Below are 21776 nucleotides of genomic sequence, written 5' to 3'. Positions count from 1 at the left end.
CTAGGCTAAACAAACATGGTTTTGTGATTTAACAGTCGTCTTATACAACCGATATATGATACATTTATGAAAATTTGCTCCAACTTTGTACCTCGTCTTATCCGACAGTCGCCTTATATGCCAAAATATACAGTATTTGCAAACTTGGAAAGATCCAACGATTTTTTTTAAAATGTTTCTATTTCTACATTAGATTTAGCCTTTATAGTCATGATACGTGCGTATCTCTTCATTTGTTGCGTGATTATAGAGACTGTCGTTAACAAGGGTTCATACAGATTTTCAATGCCCATTTTCATTTCTACAGGAAGAATTTAAGTTTTCAAAACAAAATTTGATATATAATGAATGGTATAATAAATCAAAAAACTAATAATATTTAATTAATATTTTAATATTATTTATTTCCATTTGGAATTTCACTTCAGCTACATCTGTAAAGTATATGGATAACATCGGGTAGTTTTGTGATAAAGGGGCATAACTCTTGTATCGACAATACCAGAAATAATATGATGCAATTTCAGAAGAATGTTTTTATTTTTATTTTATTTTTAACATCTAAATTATTTTAACACTTTTTTTAATTGATATTTAAAAAATATTTTAATAGTATTTATTTTTATTGTTAAATAAATTTTTACTTAAAGAGTACAATTTCCAAGGCAAAGCTCAAAATTCGACGCCTTTCCAAGGCAAAGCTCAAAATTCGACGCCTTTCCAAGGCAAAGCTCAAAATTCGACGCCTTTCCAAGGCAAAGCTCAAAATTCGACGCCTTTCCAAAGCTCAAAATTCGACGCCTTTCCAGGGCAAAGCTCAAAATTCGACGCCTTTCCAGGGCAAAGCTCAAAATTTGACGCCCTGTTAATAATTCTGAAATGCAGATAATATAAATTCAAATATTCCTGCTATAGTATTAGAAAAAAAGAATATATATTCTCAAATACCTTATGCACCCTGCATACACATCCAGTGAATTATAGCGGCCATATGAATCAGCTTACTTGACAGAAAGAAAACAAACGCAAGTAACTCACCTGCACACCCCACTCACAGAAGTTAGGCTCGTGAGGATCCCTAGAGGAAGAGAAAGTTTTTAATAGAATTAATAATCAGGTTTAAATATGATTTAAAAAAAAAAAAAAAAAAATTAATTAAAAATAATTTCTGCAGGATCTATTTTAAAAACTCAACCTGAATCGACAGCCGAATGAGAAGGTTGCTTATATTTACACTCCATCCTTCCCGTGGGAAGCTGTGACATGGTTGAAAGGTAGAAGGCGAAAAGTAAATGTACGAGTGGCAGAGTACTCTGACCAACAAAAAAAATGTCTGTGCAGCCCCATCAGCATTCCTCGTTAGGGGCACCTCAAACAATTATTAATAAACTAACCTCTTTTCAAAGCGTAAGATGGTAAAACTTGTAAGGTTAGACATTCTAGAATTGCACAGAAGTAGACTCCAACACTAGAGAACAAGGCCAGTCAATACGGGCTGAGACTGTTGGCCTAATTGTCAAGGATATATCATTCAGTTATTTGTATTTTTCGATTCTCCATACTACTCTTCTCATCTTCAGTGTCATTTTCATAACACAAGGACCCGTGGCGCAGTGGTTAGAGTACATGGAAAAATCAATTGTAAAATAATTTTCCTGAAAGTTGAAGGTTCAATTCTCAGTGTGAGTGATCAAAAAATTACAATAGCGATTTGCTTAAGACCTCTATCCAGTCATGGCTGATGGAACAAGAGCATGCTACCCTCATGGAGTAAATAAAGGGTTCCGTTCGAAATTCTGTCCGCTTTTCCGAGTTCAACAGAATCATTCTTGAGTTTGACAAGATACACCTAAAGAAGTTCAGAGGTTACATTTATCAAAACGTGAAAATAACACTGAAAATGTGAACAGTAGTTCGAAGAATCCAAATAATACGAATAACTAATCCTCATCTCTAAATTTCAGAAATCGTCCTTTGTTTGTTTTAAAAGTGAAATTGTCCGTGTGTGTACATTTCCCTACCAAACTACCCCGTCAATTTTCAAGATTGAGATTTGATATAAGGAGTATGGAGATTTGGGAAGTTTTTAAATTTGGCTGTAAAGGGGTCAAAGTTCAACGATGTGACTTTTGGAAACTCTACCAAACTCCTCCGCCAATTTGGGGTCTAAACACTTGAAAATTTAGATGTAGGTTACTTGGATATGGATCAAACTTTAATTTAATTTGCTCCCAAAACAAATGTTATGGGGTCAAAATTGGGGTCAAATTACAAAAAAAAATTGACCTCTGCAGTCTCTACCAAATTACTCAGCCAATATTTTGTCTAAACATTTGAAATTTTACATAAAATGTATTCAGACATTTTTAATTTTTAATCGAGTTTTGGCTGGATATTTGGCTGCCAAGGGGTCAAAGTTCAAAAGATTTGACCTTTGCAGAGAAGTTTGCCACGTCTCTTCTGTGGGAAAAAGGTTGCAGGGAAGAGAAAAGGGTATCCCCCACAAGGCTACGAAATCTATTTTGAACTCTGTCAAGGCAGGATAAGGTCTTTCTAGCAGCTCCTACCCAGATGTGACAACTCCATCCTTGGACATACTTGGTTCTTATAAAGGTAGAGAATTGCATCAGCAGGGAGATATCTACCGGAACGGTAGAATAATCCCACATATATACAAAGTCTTGATGATATCACTATTTTTTTTGGTTTTTCCTGAAGTGTTATTTTTATTCTATAAATATACGTAATGTACTTGCAATAACCCTTATCCCTGAGTGGCTTCTGGGCCTTGATAAGTAGTGATCACTGTGTAAAAAAAAAAAAAAAAAAAAAAAAAAAAAATATACGTTTCATGTCCAATAATTTATTATGTTTAGTTCTGTTTCGAAGCCATATTGTCTGTGTATATTCGTTTATTTTAAAATTTGTTGTGTGATTTTAAATGTTGGTGCTTTTGTGCTTTGCACATTCGACCTTTGTGATGTTGGCTCAGGCTTGACCGGCAGCTGATGAAGTTTAAAATCACTGAGAAACAAAAAAATAAAAAATTAAAAAAAACATTCACAGTATACAAATTATAATGAAACAAAAAAAAACATTCATAGGATACAAATTATAATGAACAAAAAAAAAAAAAAACATTCATAGGATAAATTATAATGAACAAAAACAAACATTCATAGGATACAAATTATAATGAACAAAAAAAACATTCATAGGATACAAATTATAATGAACAAAAAAAACATTCATAGGATACAAATTATAATGAACAAAAAAAAAAGTGAAAATAAAATAAAATACAACATCAAGCTAGCATAAATATATTTTTAATTTTTTGTTTAAAATAAATAGAAACATTATTTTGTTTTTTTTCTTTTCAAAGAAATCTTAAGGGACAAATTTGATTTTTTTTCAAGTTTTTAATGTTTGTTAGGAAAACTTGGGGTGCTTATGCACTTATGTTACTGTGTTATTTTTAAAAATTATATTTGCAAGTTAAATTCAAGTTTTACGATATCTTTTATTAAATTGTTAGGTGAAAGTACAGAATAGTTACAAAACATCCTCCCCTCCTCATGTTAAGAATGTCTTTCTAAAAAATAACATTATTTTAGCATGGTAACATAAGCGCATATGTACCAACTTGAATTTCTTTTTGTTTATGGTTTGCTTTTTTTCATCATGAAAGCAGACTGAATGAACAAGGGAGATAACTTCAAATAATTCAAACTTGCAATACAAGGTGTTCCAAAAGTTTTAGGCACATTTCAAGTCCTTATATTTGTTTAACTATGAATGGTAGTAAGACGAAAGTGGTGCCATTTTAAAGCTAAATGCATTAAGTTTTTTGTGAGACTATTGATTTTTAAAATTCTTTTTCTGATCCAGTAATGGCATTCACTCAACCAGAAAAGGCGTTTTGTGTGCTTGAATTTGTAAAAACTGGATCATAAACACTTGTTCAACATGCATTTCACAAAATGCGATTTATTTTTGTGGGTATTTGTGAAAGGACTGGTCTATGTGCCTCCCATTCCAAGAGACGTGGATGAGCTGAAGGCCCGAATAACAAAAGTTTTTTCAACCATTGACAATGCAATGCTGGGACGTGCTTGGCAAGATTTGGACTCTCGGCTTGACGTGTGTCCAATGAAACATACATTGGACATGTTTGAATATTAATAAGGAAAACTTGAGATTACAAGCTTTCTGAATATACCAGATGCGTTTTTATATCCTTAACAGTTCTCAAGATATTCAATGTTAAGATATGCCCAACACTTTTGGAACACCCTGTACTTTAGAAAGCGGTTCTCAACATGGGGGAGGGGGAGACACTGAAAAACTCAAATCTGCGTAAAAATGATTTTCATTACAAGAATAAATCTACTTCATCAATTTTCATGATTTTTGGAATATGATATATATTTACCATTACACATACATACATCTTACAGATTTTACTTTATTTTTTGTTTTGTCAGTGACTTATGCAGAGAAGATACCATGCTGAAATAATAACCTTATTGTTTAGAAACTCGTTCTAAATAGGGGGGGGGGTAAATATTTTGTACTTTCACCTAACAATTTAATAAACAAAAGATATCGTAAAACTTGAATTTAACTTCAAAATACTATAAAAAAAAAAAAAAAGCACAGTAAATACTGTTTATTGATGTAGGAGAAATTCTGGACAAGCACCCATTGTTTATTATTTCAGTGTGGTAACATAGATCCACAAGTAGCATTATCTATATATTAAAACGATAGCATGCGTGTTATTTTCTGTGTCACACTTACATCCGGGTCGTTTAATTGTTATATACTTCCATTTCTTGTAATATATAATTTTATCAAGAATTCTTCATAAGTTTTGTTTTTGGTTTCGATTATAACTGTAAGTCAGCTATTTTTTTATAAATAATTTTATCAAAAGTTTTGGTTTCGATTATAATTGATGACACTCCAGTAATCTATTTTTATAAATAATTTTATCAAGAATTCTTTATAAGTTTTGGTTTCGGTTTCAATTATGGCTGAAGGAACTCAAGTATATATATATATAACTACTTCATTTACTCATATAACATTGATATACGGAAGTATAAATTTATACGTAAACTTTAAGTATTTACTTCAAAAGTGCTCAATACGTAGGTAGAGCTAGTTAGTAAGTTATAAAATATATATGGTGATTAAGCTACACTGAATATTCCGCGTTTCATCCACTCTAGGACTAGATAGTTATCTAACGAATGATAAAAAATATTTTTTTGTATAGTTTTAAAGGTTAAAAACTTCAAAGACATATATATATATATATATATATATATAGATAGATAGCTTAGAGAGTTAGGAGAATAGAGTAATTTCAATTCTATTTCTATAAGAGACTTATCGGGATAATATAAAGTTCAAATTTTATTGGAGCTTATATTAGGAAATAATAAGAGTGAAAAATGAAGTCACAAAAACTATATATTCGTGAATATAGAATGGTTCATTTATTTAATAAACGTATACAAACATTTAGTTGGGGGGGGGTAGAGGGAACTCTTTACACCGAGGTATTTCGAAGCCTAATGCTTCTCATCAGAAGAGTAGAGATGCTAGGTAACAAAATGGGGATGCTACATCTACTGTGTGGGGTTCATCAGGAACAAAATAAACCAATGAAAATATTAATGTTGTTAGGGGGAATTATATCGAATATACCTTTATTAAATAAATGAACTATTCTATATTCACCAATATATAGTTTTTGTGACTTCATTTTCCACTCTTATTGTTTCCTATATATATATATATATATGTTTTTATTTCGGTTTCTGTTGCAATATTTTGGACTGGTAATGGGGTAGATATTTATTTGCTGCCCACCTCAGCAAAATGTGGCACAAGGCCGGAAAGTGGGAACCCCGCAGGCTCCCCTAAAGGAGGGGCACTCCTGCAATTTTAAAAATTGCCTGAGTAACCCCGTCGGCATTCCCCGGTCGGGGCGCCTCAGGCAGCAAGCAATAAACTTGCCCCACCGGAAAGCCCGGTGGCAAGGCCTGGGAGGATGGACCTCCTAGGTATTACCCAGGCGGTGTACCTCAGTCCAACAGGTGCTGGGCCGGTTCCCGGCCTCTCACCTGTTGGGCTGAGTGTCAAGTGACGAATCCTTGACTGGTACTACCCTGTCTCCCTGCAGCCGAAGCCGCTAGGAGACACATCCCATCACTATGGAGAGTAATGGGGGTATGATCCCACACAGTCAGACGATTCTATTTATAAACGATGCTGCTAAGAACTGACGAATCAAATTAATTCACGTTCTGCTACCAACCAATCAGAAACCAGAATTGCTTCATAAATATTAAACCTTTTCAGGAGCAATTTCACATGTTCTTTTCCCGGGTTTCGACACGGTAAGAATATTTTGTTCTGTGGAACTGTCTACTACAAACAAGTCACCTACCAGGACTTGTGTGTAACATCGAACCATCTGAAACTGTTCGTAAACTCAAAATGGCTTACACTTCTCGAGTAGGTAGTAATTATTAATAGTAATTATTAATTAATGATTAATAATTAATATTTAAAAAATATATATATTCATATATATACGTATATATTTATACATATATATATATATGTACATATATATATGCATACACACACACACACACACATATATATATATATATATATATATATATATATATAGATAAATGTATAAATTTATATGTAAATGTTTATGTTAAATTCCATATAAAATAGTTAGTTATTGTCTGTATTGTAAAAAGAATTAATTGTTCATTCTTTTATGACAACTGAAGCGAACCATCTGAAACTGTTCTGAAACTCAAAATGGCTTACACTTTTAGAGTTTCGATTCAAGGTAATGCACCCAAGTCATATGGATATAGTTTTTTTTATTTTTGAAATCGCAACTTTATGAGTCCCCTGTGGAATTTCCATAGGTCCCATTAGTTAAGTATTACTTATATTAGAGTCGACAGATCGATTTTTTAAATATGTGGTATTAAGCAAAAAACAATATTTACTTAACTGTCATGCCGGAAATAGTAATATATCCAAAAATTATGAAAATTCATGGAGTAGAACAACTGCTATTATGTTTTTAGTAAAAAAAGTCTTGCTATTGGCGAAAACAAAACGTCAACTATTACAGATACAGAAAGGGAAATAACTATGTTCCTTGTATTCGCAATGTTCGAGGTTTTCACGTGTAGGGAAAATGCAATTTCTGCCAATTTTCCGTAAAAAATACTTTTAACTATAAATTTTCTACTCAATGAATTTTCGTAATTTTTGGATATATTACTATTTTTGACATAAATACTTTTGTTTAAAACAACATTTTTAAAAATCGATCCGTCGACTAAAACACACACTATAAATAAATAGTATTAAATGAAGAAATCATTTCGAGTTAAAATTAAGGTTTCATTGTTAGATAAACACCACATACCAGGTTACATTCTGTGGCGATTTTGCTTTGCTTCGGCTTCTTTCACATAATGTTGGGAATTTTTAAGCGTGATTTTCTCAATTTTAGATGCATAATTGTAACTGGATTTTTAATGGAAATGATTGTGTGTCAGAAACTGCGTGAAAAATATTGACTAATTCGACCCCGTCTTTCCAAGCTTATAATTACTCGAAAAATGTAATTCAAACCCTATTTTTTTTTTTTTTTTTTTTTTTCAATTAAAGGAGCAAGGACCAAGGTTTCATTTAAAAAAAAAAAAAAACATGATTTAAAAAAGTTTTAAACTTCGGACTTTATAGGTAAATTTCTAAAAAATACTTCTTTTTTTGTTTTAAATTTGATTATTTATTGATCTTTTATCTTCAATTTGTGATATATAAAACTTTGGTGAGTAAATTAATTATTTACTTTTTAATAGACACTTGAAAATGGGGGGGGGGCGTGAATTAAAAAAAAAAAACGTTTGTCTAAAATATTATAGTCGGTTTATTGGAAAGAGCATAAAATTTCACATTCACCCTGAAAATATCGTAAAAATTGAATCAATAGAAAAATTTTGATAGATTTTTAAAGTTTAAAAATTGAAAAATACTTAACTCGTAAAATTCAATTAATTTCATTAGTTTTAAAAAATATTACGGTACTGGTCGCGGTAAGAGTTCCCTGCCGAACACCCTAAAAAAACAATGATTTCTCCCGCGCAGCCGCAAAGGACATGTTTTAGTTGCCATAGTAACAACACTTTTTATCGACATTGTTTTACTGTTTATGAATATTGAAATGAAAGACATTACTACACATTTATTAATAATATCTCACTTTTAATCAGTTTTATCGACTTTTTAAAACTTTTTTTTTTACTCTTTTTAAATGACAACGTTAATGTTTATGAATATTGAAATAAAACATTACTACACATTTATTAATATCTTTTTTTTTCTTTACTGTTTATGTGTCAATTTTATCGACTTTTTCTTTTCTTATATTGAATATTGAAATAAAAGACATTACTACATATTTATTAATATCTTTTTTTTTTTTTTACTGTTTTACTGTTTGTGTCACTTTTATCGACTTTTTCTTTTATGAAACTTATCGGCGGTTCTTGAAATTTACTTACCACAAAACTTGTCGGCGGTTCTTGAAATTTACTTACCACAAAATGATGATAGAATAATAAATTTACTTACGTTTAATCAATGTTATTTTCTTTTTTAAATAGCATTTTCTTTTTAAATGACGACGTTTTTACTGTTTATGAATATTAAAAGAAAAATAATTACTAAACATTTATTAATAAGAAAATGGGTGCTAGTGCACTTATGATCCGCGCTATATTTTAAATCGTATTTTTAAGCTTAAAGTTTAATGTTTTTTTTTATTCAATTGTAAGGTTAAAGTAGAGAATAGGTACAAAACACCCTCCCCGTGTTAAGAATGGCTTTTTAAATAATAACGTTATTTCAGCACGGATCAATAAAAAATAAATAAAATAACGTTATTATTTAAAAAGCCAAAGTAAATTTATTATTCTATCATCATTTTGTGGTAAGTAAATTTCAAGAACCGCCGACAAGTTTTGTGGTAAGTAAATTTCAAGAACCGCCGATAAGTTTCATAAAAGAAAAAGTCGATAAAAGTGACACAAACAGTAAAAAAAAAAAAAGATATTATTAATAAATATGTAGTAATGCCTTTTATTTCAATATTCAATATAAGAAAAGAAAAAGTCGATAAAATTGACACATAAACAGTAAAGAAAAAAAAAGATATTAATAAATGTGTAGTAATGTTTTATTTCAATATTCATAAACATTAACGTTGTCATTTAAAAAGAGTAAAAAAAAAGTTTTTAAAAGTCGATAAAAGTGATTAAAAGTGAGATATTATTAATAAATGTGTAGTAATGTCTTTTATTTCAATATTCATAAACAGTAAAACAATGTCGATAAAAAGTGTTGTTACTATGGCAACTAAAACATGTCCTTTGCGGCTGCGCGGGAGAAATCATTGTTTTTTTAGGGTGTTCGGCAGGGAACTCTTACCGCAACCAGTACCAATATTACTTTTTATACAAACTTTAATAGTTTATTTTGGAAGTATAATCCATAAAGAAAATGAACAACCCACTTTTAAAAGAGAAATTACGAGTTTTTATATTTTAATCGCAGTTTTGTGTCAGGGGTGTCAAAAATTCCTGCAAAATTCTAATACATCTATGATTCCTCATTTAATATATAACGAAAACAATGGCATAAAAACTAATGCCTAGACAGGGTGCTTATCCGTGATTTACACAAAGTTGGCTCGGGCTCGCTTAGCAGCTAACGGAACTAACCGGAAAAATTCGGCCGAGCATTCCTTAATTTTTAATTGAAAAAAAAAAAAAAAAAATAGTACTTTATGCACTTTGTTACCGTGCTGAAACAATCACGTTATTATTTATAAAGCCATTCTTAACATTGGGAGGGTGTTTTTTTTTTTTTTTTTTTTTAAACTATTCTTTGGTAAATTTTTCATTTGTTTTTATCTATCTTAACATTTTCCTTTAAAATGACTTTGAACGGGTTTCAGGTATGCTGAAAACGAATATCGCATCTAAATTTTCCGCAAATAAGTAGTTTTCCGAATATGAGGCAATGTTATTCCGGGTTTGTATTACTGTACACATAGATTCGAAAAAGTTGTCGAAAAAACAAATATATAACAAATAAATGTTATCAAAGGCAAGATAAGTTACTTTTCTGCCAAACTGGATATATTTTTTGTGTTTTTATTCAATGTAACATATTTATTCAGCTCGAAAAACATAGTGTTTACCGATGTATTCGAAAATTCAAGATGGCGTCTCACACCCTCTTTAACACCGTAAGTATGGAAAAAGGTGTTATAAATAAAAAACTATACAAAATACTATTAAAAACCCGCCGATTATATGTCAACCTATGTCACGGTAACATATATTGAGCGAGTTTTTAACAGTATTTTATCCGGTTTTTTATTTATAACATCTTTTCCCACACTTACCGTGTTAAAGAGAGAATAAGACGCCATCTTTAACGTTCCAATACATCGGTAAACACTATGGTTTTCGAGCTGAATAAACATGTTACATTGAATAAAAACACGAAAAATATATCCAGTTTGGCAGAAAAGTAACTTATCTTGCCTTTGATAACATTTATTTGTTATATATTTGTTTTTTTGACAACTTTTTCGAATCTATGTGTACAGTAATACAAACCCGTTATTCCTTGTTATAAGTGGTGGTTATTGTTGTACGCGCAAGCGTGCATATTTTGGGATTAGTTTTAGGGTTGGGTTAGATACTTGTTTGTAATTTTATTTATTGTATTTTTATGTTTTTACTGCTTATTATAATTTTCTCGTAACAGTTTAGCGTTTCATGATCGGCCGCTTCCGGTTATTCTTGTCAGCGACCGAGCACACTCGAGAAACTTCGTGGAAACTGCAGGTCGGTAAATACATAAGTACCCAGACAGCCACGATCTTTATAAATTATCATATTTAAATGCAAACGTCAGGAATCACGGTTTATTTGCGTCTCAAAACTAACGGAAAACGTGAATGTCCGCACGCGCCCCCGTCGTATAAAAGAATCAACTTTTAAAATTAAATATTTTTCTTCGGCGGGAATAAAACAAAATGCCTTTTTTTTTTTAATTTTTAAATAGCTTTTATTTCACTTATACTCTAAAACTGAATTTAGCAACAGATAAATACAAAGAAAATTTATTTAACATTTCAAAAAGAAGAATTCTAGACATTTTTAAAACAAAGAATCGAAATCAACGAAACTCCAAAACAAAAACGTGTCTTTTTTTGTTTTCGTTTCGATAAATGTCGGCTTGGTCGATGTTTAGAATTTTATGTACTTACAGTGGAAATCTTAGACAGGAAATACAGCCACGTTTTGTATTTTTTTGGTTTTAGTAATATTTTTTAAAAAGGCTGATAGACAGGTCCCCTAAAAAAAAAAAAAAAAATCCTCCACCTTCGAATTTTGGGGAAAGAAACCGGAAGTAGAGTAGAAAAAAAAAAACTTCCGGTTAATAAACACTATGTCACGTGACTAAAATACTCCCCCATTACTATAAGGGCAAATAACAGAATGGAGTAATCGCTAGTGATTACTCTGAGAGTAAATATTTTAAAGAGTAGCAATTGTTATAAATACAAATAATGGATTGTTTGACAAATATGATAGATTAGAAGGTAACCATTACTATTACGACAACTATATTTTGTGGGAATAGTCATCACTATAAGGGCAAATTTTATAGTTTGGAGGTTATCTATTACTATAAGGGCAAATAATAGATTAAGATGCCATATTAGATCGGTGCAAAAGTTTTTGTTGTTTTGAAACTTCACCTTGAAAATGAAAAACTGTGTGTTTTTGAAAATCTTTATTCATAACAATAATGACCTTTGCTATCTTTAACTTGATTTCATCTGCCAACGAGCTTATAAATGCCTTGTTTGTAAAATTCTATAGCAAACTCCATTCTCCCCAATGGTTTACTTCTACTTGTGCAACTGCCATTGCTCAAAGGCAGCATGCATACTACAGATTTATCCAACATAAGTCCAGTACAAACAGATAAAAGTTTATAAAAGCTAGAAGTAAATGTAAGAAAAAAATACAGACAGCTAAGAGTGAATACATTGACACCACTAGAAAACGTATCAAAGCACAGAAATTAGGAACCCGTGATTTTTGGAGAGTTTAGTGTAGTTAATAATGGGCAATCAACAATTCCCCCACTATCCAACAATTATGAGGTTGTTAGCATGGCAACCGAGAAGGCTAACATGCTTGCCAGTCAGTTTCCTTCAAACTTTACATTGGACCCAGCAAACCACTTCCTCGCTGATTTTCTTTTGCGGACAAACACCACACTAGATAATTTGAAAATCACCCCTTCTCAGGTGCAGGATATCATAAAAAACGTAGACACCTCAAAAGCATGTGAACCCGATCTCATCCCGACTGTACTATTAAAAAAATGCTCTGCTGAGGTGGCTCCAGTCCTCTCCAAACTTTACAACAAATGCCCTAACGAATGTTGCTTTCCTGCCTGCTGGAAAACAGCTTCTGTGATACCAGTTCGCAAGAATTCTGGTGAAAGAACTGACCCATTAAATTATCGTCGTATTAGTCTCCTCTCTCTTTTCGCCAAAATATTTGAGTCCATAATTAATTAAGTTCTAGTTCACCAACTCACAATTGCTAAACTTCTGACCGACCAACAATATGGATTTAGGTAAGCCCATTCTACAGCAGATATCCTAACTGTAATCTCTGAATATATATACCATACACTGGACAAAGCAGGGGAGGGTAGGGCAGTAGCCTCAGATATACCTAAGGCTTTTGACAGGGTATTGCATGAAGGTCTTCTCAGGAAAATCAGATTATACGGCATCACTGGACAAATACTTAACATGATAAAATCCTTCTTAAGGTGTATTCAATGGTCGTACGTCTAAACAATATGATATAAATGCAGGTGTACCTCAGGGGTCTATCCTTGGATCTTTATTATTTCCAATATTCATAAATGACATCCCTAATAAAATTGTCTCTGATATGGGTATATTTGCTGATGACACCACGCTCTATAACAGGCACGAGGGGAAAACAAATGAACACATATCTAAGGAAATGGCAGAAACACTAGAGGAAGACTTCCAATCTGTAGTGAAATGGTTACAAAAATTGATAGTTACATTCAATACTGCCAAGACTAAGCTTGTTTCCTTCAATAATTACAAGAAACTTTCTTAATCACCAATAGCTCTGGCTAAAGATATATTATCTGAAAGTACTTCTTTCAAACTCCTCGGCTTAATGTTCACAGAGAACATGAGTTGGAACAGATATATTGAGAGCATTGCCAAGGCTGCTGTGAAGAAGGTAAGCTCTCTCTACTGTACTAGAAAGTTACTTATTGAGCTTCAAAATGATACTGATCTCGTCAGGATCCGTCACGTCTGCTGAAAGTTTTTGGCAGGTATACATACATGATGATTGCAATGTCTTGTCAGAGGAGTGCCACTCCCTCAGACACTTATAGTCCATGACCCCAAAAATGACTTTTTTTTTTAGTCCTACTGGTGAATTCACACACTTAAGCAGGCACGACACTGAAGATGGTCATTGAGATCAATTATTACATGCTTCCAGCATTTCAAACCTCCACACATCACAACTTTTCCATTGCCACAGGACCACTTTTATAGACAAATGCCTGAGGGAGTATCTATACACAGATGATGTTACAGAGTTTTAGCTTTGTACAACGCTTAAGTCTCTCTCTTGGTTCAAAATGTTGAGATCCAGCAACAAGCAAGAGCAAGATAGCCAGCAACAAGTTAAACTGCAGACCAGCTTAATGCGGGTACTGGTCTCCCGCTTTATGGTTTTTTAAATTAGAGATTTGCTTCTCCTAGAAAGGTTGCCCTCACCACGGCTTACAGGAGTCCTCTCCACCCCAACACACACACAAACACACACGGTGCTAGTTGGCCGTTGACCCTGAAAAAGGGTTCATTCACCCTTTGTAAGGTCTTGTTTTTAATCCTTCAGGGAGACTAGCCACCCTCCTCACCAAACAAGTCTGGTGGGGGTACCAGTTTAGTTGCCGGTGACCTGACCATGAGGCAGGTAGTACTGGGTTACATGGTACCAGTAGCATATGACATAACCTGACATACATACATACATACATACATACATGAAGGCAGCAAACTCGTTCTCGATTATTGCCATTACTTAATACATCTCTGCCTCAAATGAGGCAAACATGAGCGCCACTAGCAGCACGTGCCAGACGGTCACTTCTCTGAACCTTCTACAGTCCTGCACATCTGCTGATGACCGGGTCCAGGCTGTGGTGCCTTGAACACCTGCCGGACCAGACCTTGGATGTTCCAGAGTCTTTATTTCCATTGACGCTCATATCCGCATCAGTCCTCATTGAGTGTCCGTTTGCCGTTTTAGGCTACAGCCAGCCTTTTTGTTATCGAGATACACACTGATCGCAAAATGTGTATTCCATTGCATATCAAGTAATGCCTGTGCTTGAAGCTTTTTATAGTGAGGAAAGACTTTGCACCGAGACAATCCCACTCTCTGAACAACTACCACATTGAACCAAAAAGAAGAGCAAGTCAACATCATTGGAAGCAGCAGTCGCCGCAGGTTTTATATCAGGTTTTTCCTTCTCCTAGAGAGGTTGCCTTCACCACGGCTATTTGATCCATGACATAGACTTAGGTTGCTGGGCACCAGAGCATATTCCACATGCCGGTGGATCATGTATGCCGCAGCTTACAGGGCCTAAGCTCTCCTGATGGTCAAGGTCTGGTGTGGACGTGTGTTAAAAGCACACAGATGTCTTAGTGTCATACTGCGCTTCTCCCAGACAAATCAACTCCACGTGCATGTTGTGATCACTGCCACGCAGACGGGGCTCTGATGAACGGTGAGTGTCCTGTGCCATATAACTGGACCTCCACTGCCTTGTGGACCAAGGTGCTTTTAACCAAAGGCTAAGGGTGAGGTAACTGACAGAAACCTCCAGAGGAGCTTAGACATACATACATACATACATACATAATGATTGCAACGTCTTGTCAGACGAGTGCCACTCCCTCAGACATTTAAAACCATGAGCCCAAATGCCTGAGGGAGTATCTATACAAAGATGATGTTACAGAGTCTTAGCTTTGTACGACAGCTAAGTCTCTCTCTCGGTTCAAAATGTTGAGATCCAGCAACAAGCAAGAGCAAGATAGCCAGCAACAAATTAAACTGCAGACCAGCTTAATGCGGGTACTGGTCTCCCACTTTGTTTTGTAAATCAGAGATTTGCTTCTCCCAGAAAGATTGCCTTCACCACGGCTTACGGGAGCCCTCTCCACCCCATACATACATACATACATACATGCATACATACATACATACATACATACATACATACATACATACATGATGGCAGCAAATTCGTTTTCGAACATTGCCATTACTTGATATAGCACAAAAAAAAAAGGTATACAGAAACACAAAAACATTCAGTTATGGGCTGCACAAAGGTGGCTTTTAAGCCCTGCCAGATTCTGGCATTCCTTGGCACACATTGTGCAGACATGTGCGCTACAAGCAGTACGTTCTTGATGTTCTCTTCTATGTATAATCAAATGCCGCTTCAAACCACCTGCTGCTTTGTATGTCCGCCCGCAGTTGACACAGGTTAGATCTGGCACCACAAGACTGCTTTGTGATCCATTGCACCAATGAGTAGTTTGGTGGCTCATCAGCTCAGCTCTGCTCAGACATAATCTTCCACACACCAGACCAATTTGGCGCCCCCACCCATCCACGGCTCCTTTCACCCTCCCTTTTCGGATATCGCGCTTCAGTCGCTCATACTGGGTTCGATTTGCCTCAAACTTGCCCACACCTCCCCGCAAGGTCCTTCTCCACTCTCCGCGATTCAAAGCAAGACTCTCCCAGGTTCTTTCATCTATCTCACATTTTTTTAAGGTGGACCTCAAACAATCTTTGAATCTCATTTTAGGCTTTTGAGCCAGACGTCATACATACATACATACATACATATATCAGGGAAACAAATGCCAACAAAAATCATCATCAAGAATGATTCTTGACAACAACAACAACAACAACAACAACAGTAGCAGCATCGTTTTCTATTTCTCCCAGATGAATAGGGTAAGGTTGGGGTTAAAGACGAGGGTATCGGAGGAGGAGGGGCGTGGTTCTGCTGAGGAGATAGTGAATGCATGGGCAGTCATAAATGATGTGCTCTGCACTCTCTTCATGAAGGCCACACTGTCCGTAGGTAGTGTTGGGTGCCCTGTTGATTTTGGCAAACCAATACTTAAGGTATTGGCTTGACAAAAATCTCTCCCTTCAATTGCAATTATAACTCATTCCCAACACCACTTTCTCTCTCATTGCTCAACAACAACAGCAAAAGCCACCATTACAATTTCTAATCTGTGCTTAATTTCTAAGCTGGGCACTGATTGGTGAAAACATTTAACTTCCTGTCTAGTTTGCCCCATCAGATGACATCTCTCAAGCGTGTTGAGCACATAACGGGAGTTAATAAAAGGGAACACCCACTAGATTGTTAAAAATGTGTAACAATATTGAAGCAAATGTTTCTGTTGCATTTGCTAAATTAGAAGTGAAAAAAACCCCCCACATTCTCTCCATTAACCTTAGCACTAACTCTAAGTCCGGGTGACATTGTGAAAAATAAATGAAAAAATTAATAATAAAAAAACACTGGAAAAAAAATGTGTACAAAATGAGTGCTATAAGACCATTAGGCAATGATGTAATATAGTTAACAGTCCAGAAATCGCTATCTACTATTATATAAAAGGAACTTTGTGTGTGTGTGTGTGTGTGTGTGTGTGTGTGTGTGTGTGTGTGTGTGCGTGTGTGTGTGTGTGTGTGCGTGTGTGTTCCCTATGGACTCAGAAATGGCTGAGCCGATTTTTTTTCAAATTAACATGAAGGTACTTGATGTGTCTGAGAGTGTTTTTACATAGGTTTTGTATCGGAATGTGTCTGATAAGTATCGCAAATCGATAATTGAAAAAATCCCATTAAAGTAGGAAGTTTAATTTTGACCAAAGTTAACACTTTTATACAACCTAACATCACAAGTGCTTTTGAGAAGTTTTATTATCACACAAGAAGAAAGGCTCAGCCAAAGGGTGCGTTCAAAATGAATGTTTTTTTTAGAGCACAACTGAACCATGATACATGACTTGTACGTTTAACTTGAAGTGATTATGTAAAAAATAATTTCATAAAATCAGGAGTTGGTTCTTTAATAAGACAGGGGCGCGTCCGAAATGAATATTTCTGTTTAGAGCACAACTGAACTAAAATATTTGACTTTTGCATTCGAAACTTTAAGTGAAGCCATTATTTACAAATACTTTTATAAAATCAAACAATAAAAAGATAAATAAATTCTCTACAGTGCAATGTAGACAACAATATATTGTGAACTAAGTCACTGAGGGAGGCATGTGAAGCTTCCTCTCAATATATGGCGGGGGGGGGGAGAGTCTTGACTAGAGAAAACAATCAATTGATTTGATTAAAAAATATGCGATTTCACCAATTTCGATGACACTAAAAGTATGGGTGGGTTTAATATCTAATGATTCTCATTTAATCCTGGACAACGTCGGGTTTCCCTGCTAGTCGAAAATAAGCAAGATATTTAAAAAAAAAAAAAAAAAAAAGAAATCGGCTGCAATTTGGGTTCATGGATTTGGCTGAGTGAAAGTAACAATGCAAATTTTAAGTACTTGCAATAACCCTTATCCCTGAGTGGCTTCCGGGCCTTGATAAGTGGTGATCACTGTGTAAAAAAAAAAAAAAAAAAAAAACTTATACAGAATACAGACCATGTTAATATTTAGATAGGATTTTTAAGCAAAATTTAACTTTTGAATCATCTTTAATTTAATATAATTGTTAGGTGAAAAAATATTGTTACAAAATGCCAAAAATGTTAAAAATGCGTTTCTAAATAATAACATTATTATTTCAGTACGGTCCGTATTCTTCATAAGTACCCAAATTAAATGACAAAACTTACAAACAGTTTCAGAAGTCTTAAACTATGCAGACGATAGAAACAATTTTCTATCGTTTGGTAAACGTTATTTGTTAAATGGTTTGCTTATTTTTGTTTTCTCGGCTGTTAGCTATACTACATAACTGTCGACAATCAAAAGTTAATTTCTAGTAATACGGAACCCTTCTTGCCAGAAACGTCTGACATTGTCTTGTCAGCAGCTACATTTACATTGGCTGGTATTGAATGAATTGTGAACTAAGGAACATAACTCTCTTTTAAGAATATATGATTTACTTCCCTTGACACTATTTGAAAATTGTATTGAAATAAAGATTTCTTGGTTCTTGTAGCGAATTCGAAAATAGAAATATTAAATTTCATGTGAAATCAATAGTATCTACTGAATTGTCATGTCGCAGTAATGAAAATATCCAAAAATAATGAAAAACGATGAGATAGAAAATTAATTATTAATGAAAATTGTTTTCGAAGACAATTACCAAAAATTAAGTTTTGCTACGTTGGCCAAAGATTTCCAGTTTTCAGAAAATATTTTCCCTCCACTTTGTTGGTCCCCCACCCCCCGACAAAAGGAGGGTGGACCTGTAAATTCACCCTTGTCCGTTCGTCCATTCGTCTGTCTGCACTTTTCTCAATAACTACGCCTTGGAATTTTTGGAAATTTTGCACAAACATTAAACATGATATGAGTAAAAAAGTAACAGAATGAATTTTCCGGGAAAACTCCGGTTATCCTCCTATGGGTGCCTTTCAAGTTAAAATGGCTAAAAATGACAGTTTTGTGCGTATTAAAAAAAACTGATGCGTTGGATTTTTATAAAACTTTCTGAAAAGTTGTAACTAACTGATTCCTATATAATTTTGTTTGTCTGTACTTCACAATAACTCTTGGGTGTGTCTCAGGGGCTCTTTTAGGGCTAATAGAAACACTCCATTTTTGGGACTATTTTACCATATTTGTCCAAAATTTTCTGTGTATGTCTATTTAGCAGTTTGCATGGTGCTGAACTCAAATTTAAATATTTATGCAATATTAAATTATATATTCGTGATAACTGAATTAAAATTCTATTAACAACCATCATAATTTGGACAGAGTAACGGTAATTCCATAATTTATTCTTTGATATATTTCTGCTAAGAATATACTATATATTTATTTTAATATATATATTTTTTTATAAGGTAAAATTAAAAGCCAAGAACAATGCGAGATTTTTTTTTTTATAGAGAGTAAAATTAAATGAAAACAAAAGAAATAAATTTCTTTTTTTTTGTTGTTTGTTTTTTCTTTTTCACACAAATTTTAACTCTAAACAACAGTAATTTTTTTTTTTTTTCTGTTGTATTCAATGGTGTTATAAATCTCAATATATTTCAGACCTATTAGTCCTTTTTCAAGAGAAGACAGCGGAAGAGTGTTCAAAATTGGAAAAGCAGCCGCAGAGTTTGCCACGTGATACCGCGAAATATAGAACAAAAAATGACGTTAGGAGAACGTTAAAATAAATCAGTTGGTGTTTGAAATACTTGTTGCGTTTGTGAATCAAGGGAGATGACTATTCAAGCAAGGGTTTGTTTTTTTTTTATTATTATTTTAATTATTGTTTTTCTTATGTTTTAAACTTATATTATAAAAGCGGAGCTCAATTCCAGTCTATTGTTTAGTGTGGGAGTATTTTTTGAAATAATTAAAGATTCGAGGATACGAAGTTGACCTACGTTTCTTGAAGATATATATATTTTTTTGTATATCTTTTTCGTTTTTTTGTAAAACAAATGCGAGCAATAAATGCAACAAACAGAGTGCGGACGTGCATATGCAAATGCCAAGGCGTATGCAAAATGACGTCATTGTAGAGAAAAAGAAAAGGACTGGGACAACACTGAAAAAACGACTTTTTGATAAAATGAAAAGTAGTCTGTCTGCAACATATATAACAGTGTTAATTTATTTTCCCTTCAAAATAACTCAAAATATAGCCATTAAAAGCTTAATCCCTGGCAACAAAAGTGAGTACACCCCTTATGAAAAGTTGTCAATATTAACATACAACATGTCAACTCTCAATATTGTGTGTGACCACCATCATTATCTAAAACTGCCTTTACTCTCCTTGGCATGGAGTTTACCAGAACTTTCCATGTAGCCACTGGAATGCTCTGCCACTCTTCAATTACGACGTCGCAGATATAAAAAAAAGTGGTAGTAGGCAGGCAGGCAGGCAGGCAGGCAGGCAGGCAGGCAGGCAGGCAGGCTCGAATCCGTGACATAAGGGCAGAAAAGAAAGTGAAAGAAAAGCTGAGAGTTTACCGCTACAGCATGATATGAACGGAAGTGTAAAGCATTGAAATTTAGCAATGTCAACCATTACACCATAGCGGATAGTGAAAATCTGGCTGTAGTCCAGTTAAGCTTTCCATTTTCTGCCATACTTGTTTCCCCATGAAGGGGAGTGTCCAAATGAATAGCAATTGTCTGATATGAAGGGTTTCCCTCACATTGATCAAAGCTAATTGCCTTCAAGACGTTCCGGCCCGGAAGGCCAGGCGGTTGGATTTTGCTTCGATCAGTTTTGCTTTCGTTCGATCCTCAAAACTCACCTACCAAAACTTTTTTTTTTTTTATTTTAGTTTAGTTTGATTTACCCAAAACCACACACACCTCAAAACACCTGGGCATCGCCGGGTACTCCCCCCCCCCTCGCTAGTCAACTATAAATTAGACATGAAGCTAGATTAGAGTCTAGTACTGGATTATTTCCCTTTGACCATTTGGAACCTGTAAAATAGTTTTTGTTTGTATTTTTTTTTTGGTTTTTGTTTAATAAATTTCCCTTTTAATTCACTCTCTTTTCCTTTCCCTTTCTTTCTATTTTGGATATATATGACTAGTGTGTTCAAACCCTAGAGTAAACACAGAATACATAATAGTAATGCTTGCACCCGGATAAAAAAGTAACGTCAACCTCTTCATATGTAAAAATAATCTTTTGTGTATGTATGACATGTAATGGACTATAACACAATTTTTTGTTATTTAGAAACATTAATGAATGAAGATTCAGAAATTGAAAATTTATACTTTGAATTTCCCATGATTAGCCCACAGACCCGCTATGTTGTCGTTGCAGACCCCCTGTTGTCTGCAAGCCCCAGTTTGAAGACTCCTTGTCTACATGGAAGTACCTATTTACTATGCCTCCACCGAAAGAGAACAAGAAATGGAAGTGCAGCATCTGAAGAACAGATACTATACTTTGATTTTGACCAGGTATTGATTTGCTCCCCCACTGAGCAAATTAGGCACAAGGCCGATTTTTAATGTGAGGAGTGAAAGGGAAATGGGGACCAACTCCCCGGGGAGTAGGGGAGCTTGATAGTGATAATTGGTATGAAGGTTTGCCCCAACATTGACCAAGGTCTCATATGTGGGGTTTCCCCCACATATGATCTTTGCTTGCAGTATCTGTCGGAACAGATGGGAGCTGGTTAAAGGTCAGGCATGTGGGGTTGCCCCCACATCTGGTCTTTGCTAGTCATAGCTAGTCATAGCTTGCAGCATCTGAAGAACAGATGGTATTTATTTGCTC

At 34.2% G+C, this 21776-nt stretch overlaps 1 protein-coding gene across 1 annotated transcript in view; it reads right to left on the bottom strand.

Moving 5' to 3' along the window:
* The window catches only part of LOC145246853 (diphthine methyltransferase-like), a 167717-nt gene extending 156181 nt beyond the window's left edge, over window positions 1–11536 (bottom strand). Inside the window, exons 1-2 of the mRNA XM_080108700.1 lie at window positions 11402–11536; window positions 1039–1078 (exon numbers count right to left, since the gene is read on the bottom strand). The gene's annotated coding sequence lies outside the window, so the exon portion shown is untranslated. The remainder of the gene's footprint in view (window positions 1–1038; window positions 1079–11401) is intronic.
* Between the last annotated feature and the right edge of the window lie 10240 nt (window positions 11537–21776).

Source organism: Euprymna scolopes, chromosome 24, assembly GCF_053919585.1.
Source record: "Euprymna scolopes isolate OS-2025 chromosome 24, ASM5391958v1, whole genome shotgun sequence".
In the NCBI taxonomy this organism is placed as follows: domain Eukaryota; kingdom Metazoa; phylum Mollusca; class Cephalopoda; order Sepiida; family Sepiolidae; genus Euprymna; species Euprymna scolopes.
Note: the sequence above shows the minus strand (reverse complement) of the source record. Positions and strands in the feature narration are given on the sequence as shown.